The 4,299-nt window shown below is 41.4% G+C and overlaps 1 pseudogene; it reads left to right on the forward strand.

Annotated features, from left to right (window-relative positions):
- The first annotated feature begins 203 nt into the window (after positions 1-203).
- LOC121812590 lies at positions 204-4,293 on the forward strand (annotated as a pseudogene).
- Positions 4,294-4,299: the final 6 nt, after the last annotated feature.

The following is a 4,299-nucleotide window of genomic DNA, read 5'->3' on the forward strand; positions in this document are numbered from 1 at the left end:
CACAGCCTTGTGGTACACCGGTGTTCATATTGCACTGTCACCTTGTCAGGGAGAAGTCACCTTGTCACTTCACTGCTCTTTTGGATTACGGAGTCGAGCTGTTGCCGTTTTTTCACTGTAAATAAATTCACCATCACTTTGCAAGGAGTCTCGCACCTGAGTCCTCTCATTCCACTCTCCATGACACATTTAATCTTTCTCCAAAAGACATTTCACTTGTCCATGACGAGGAGCTGCGACTTCGCTCGGGCTTCAAGATGTCGATTTTGGAACAGTTGCTTCTTTCTTAGTCAGCATGCTCACAGTCCATGGTTATATAACACTGGCTTCACTGTGGATCGTGATGCTTGAGTTGCAGCAGTTTCCAGTTCATGGCAGAGTTGAGCCTTTGTGATGGACACAAAGTACCTTTGCATTATTAACAGCTGGAAAGTTGATGAAACACATTTGATTTTGCTCCACAAAGTGAAATGAAACAGAAAATCACAACATGAAGAATGAAGAAATGAAACCAAAAGAGTAAGTTAGGTATGTTAAATTAGTCAAAACAGGTTTGACTCGCTGTGTCGGTGTGGGTGTGGACTCTAGCAGGTGTACAAATATCTGCAGACAGAAGGGCATAAGCACAATAACCACCGCTCATCTTCATCCACACTTTAAGGAATCATGGAGGTTTCAACATTAAAGAAAATGATAGATGATTTGTGTCTCTGCAAAGAAGTTAAGGTAGAAAAAACAGGTCTCATCATTGATGGTAATGCTCTGTACTATTCTTTGTATTATACATCCGACCCAAAGCTGGACCAGCGCTGTGGAGGGGATTATCCTAGATTCAAACATGAGGTCTGCAAGTTCTTTAAGACTCTGCAGGACTGTGAAGTCAATCCGTACGTCATCCTGGATGGTGGCTCAGGGCCTGAGAAGCATGAAAAAATTTTGTCTCGTCTAAAAAATAAACTGAAAAAAGCAAAGACAGTAGCAGAGACAGAGCCTGACGGCACTTTACCAAAGGCATATAATGTCTTACCACCTCTGGTCAAAGATGTCTTCATAGAAACCTTAAGGGAAAAAGGCATAGAGTTTAAAGTGTGTTTAGGAGAGGCAGACCCTGAGGTTGTTTCCGAGGCAAATCAAAAACAATGTGCTGTGCTGTCTATTGACAAAGATTTTTACATCTTTGATGTGCACAAAGGTTTCCTTTAGCTCGACAACTTTGAGTGGAAAAAAGAAGAGGATGGAAAAATTCCTGCTAAGATCTACACACGTTCAAAGTTTGTTGAGCATTTTAAATTAGACCCTGCTCTCATGCCAGTCTTTGCTTCAATAGCAGGAAATGATTATTCAAGATTAGAAGACAATGGTGCTTTTGCAAAGGAATCATCTTCACCTGGTGAGTACAGCATTAAAAGACTGGATGGTATGCTCGGCTTTTTAAGTAAAGTGAACCTGGATGGCTTGGACGACTCACAGAAGAGAGAACGTGCTCTGAGTAAAGCTTTAAATCATGTTGGTAAAAAACAGAACCAAACATTCAAACTCGCCATTGAAAAATATGTTAAACCAGAAAAAACAAGTTCTAAGTTGCCACCATGGGTGTGTGAAAAAGTTGAGCGCGGAGAACTCACCACTTTTGTCACAAGTGTTGTGGATTGGAAGACAATCCTTCTGACCCCACTTGTGGAGAACTTTTCACAGCGCAGTAGTTACACAGCTGCTTACCGCATCAGACAGTACTTCTATGGACTGTTAACAGAAGGTGTGATTACTGAATATGGCAGGGATGGAGAAGAGATCAAAGACTACTGTGTCCCATCAATACGTGATGAACAGAAAAAACTGAAACTAAAGGACCTGCATAAGGTACTGAGGTTAATCATTAAATATGTGTTTAATTACTCTGACAAGTAGACATGTTTCTGTGGTACATGTGAGCATCTTATCTGTGTGGTATCTTATCTGTGCAGGGTCCTGAGCGTTTGCGTCGCAGGGTGTTTGAGGAAGCTCTGCAGGTTCAGACTTCAGACCTAGAAAACATCCCCAACCAGCTGAAGCTGCCAGTCTGTGTGACTGTTTTCTGGTTTAAGAAGCTACAACACCACCCAAAGCCTGAAACTATAAACTGCCTCCACGCTCTCCTGCTGTGGTTTGTGTGTGAGCCCGATGGTCCAGGTTAGTCTCACTGGGTAACATGATGGATATCTACAATGAAATGCATTTATCGGTGTAAGAAGCAGTCAGATTTCCTCTAAACAGATTTTGTGTGACAGAAGCAGCTCTGATGCTTCCACATCAGTCTGAACAAGAAGAGAAACTGCTGCTGGTCTCTGGTTCTTTGGTACCAAAACTTTGTCTTATTTTGTCTGTAGAGGACGAGTTTGAGAGGAAGATGAAAGCTTTAAAGGATGAAGGTGTGAGTAACTGGCAGCCACGTGTGGCTCATGCTTTCAGCCAATGGCAGTGCTGCATGAGGCAGAGCCTCCACCTGAACCAGCTGCTGTGTTCACCTCTACCAGAACCTCAGTGTGCACGGTAAACACCAGACCAATGATGTGCTCCACAGATGTTTAACCCACTTCATTAACTTTAACTGTGATTTTCTGCTTTGTCAGACTCTACTGTGGACCTCTCCTTCATCGGCTGGCAGATGAAGACATAATTAAACAACTACAGAAAACACTGAATGGACAAAAGAAGGAAATATATAAAAATTTAAAGACCATTCTTAATCTTAAACCATTCTTAAACCATTCAAAAAGTACTGGAGAGGGGTCCTCAAGTGAGGAAGAATGCCAACAACTGCAGAAGACTGAGGAAGAGGAGAACTTAGATCAAGATCTCATAATCAATCTAGGCAATCTACACATTATGGAATCAAATCTGGTTATTGGTGACTCTGCACTCAGAAATGTGCAGCTAAAGACTCCAGGAACTATGATCAAATGCATTCCAGGAGCAATAGCACCTGACATTGAGGCTGATCTGAGACTGGCTAAACATAGATTTCAAAAGATTGTAATTCATGTTGGCAGTAATGATATCCAGCTACAGCAATTTGAGGACACTAAAAATAGTATTGCATCTGTTTGTAACTTTGCCAGAACAATGTCACATGCTGTAGCTTTCTCTGGTCCCCTCCCCAATGAGACCATGCTGTCACTGAACCGCTGGCTGTTGGAGTGGTGCCCTGAAAACAGTGTGGTATTTATAGATAACTGGCAAACCTTCAGCGAAAACCCTGGTCTTATTGAGGAAGATGGCATCCATCCCACTTTGGATGGTACAGCTCTAATTTCTAGACATCTGGATGAATTTTTAAGTTAAAACCAGAAAGCAAGGTTAGGGTCTTACATACACCTCTGAACAGTTCCTCGTTCTGTCACCCACTCCCCAAACCCTGTCCTCACAGACTCCATAACACTAAAGAGCCAAAACAGATAAATGTGGTTTACTGAATATATTATTTTTACAGTAAAAGTTAAGAACACAAAGAAATGCAGTGACACAGTTTTAAGACACAGTTTTGTTTAATGAGCAGCTGAGAGAGGAAAGAAGAATTTATCAGGGAAATGAGGCAGACATTAATAGCCGGTGTTCGTTAACACCACATTGTCTGCACAGGAACTCATGTATAACTCACATGCCCAACAGCCAATAAGAGCTCAGGCCATAAGACGTCCACATGCAGGAAACACCTTGATTTTAAATAAAGGACAGGGATCTCACCATCACCTTAATGTGCCTGTTATAAGACCTTTTTTATTTCTTTGTATTATTTTTTGTCTATAGTATGACCATGTAGAAGTCCACAAATCTGGAATAATATTCAAAGCACTTTAAAAATGTTTATCTGTCTTCAGGGGACTCTAACACAACATTTGCTACTAACATATGTTTGATTTGGAACACTGTGTAGATTTTTCAAACTTGTAATCGAGGTGCTATTATTTCTAGTTGTCACTGACTTCATATATTGGTGTAGGAGCCATTCTTGGGTTAATACCTTATGTGGTCACTAGAGGTCACCTTTTTCTGTTTTGATTATGTAATATAAAGGTATTTAAGGTAGACGCACGTAATCGGCGTCAGGTGTGTCATTGAGAAGGCAAACAGTTTGTGACCGTTGCGCTGTTATGCTAAGTCGATACAGAATAAAAGACCAAAAAGGACAAGATACATACTGCTGGATTTATTGGACTGTGAACTTAATTCATGCATACCAGTGACATCGCGTCACCCCCGTTAACGACCACCTCAGTGGCTTCAAGCGTAGGCTTAGCCTCTACAATAGAGTCACAAACT

Source organism: Haplochromis burtoni, unplaced genomic scaffold, assembly GCF_018398535.1.
Source record: "Haplochromis burtoni strain Fernald_Lab_line unplaced genomic scaffold, NCSU_Asbu1 Contig_675, whole genome shotgun sequence".
In the NCBI taxonomy this organism is placed as follows: Eukaryota; Metazoa; Chordata; class Actinopteri; order Cichliformes; family Cichlidae; genus Haplochromis; species Haplochromis burtoni.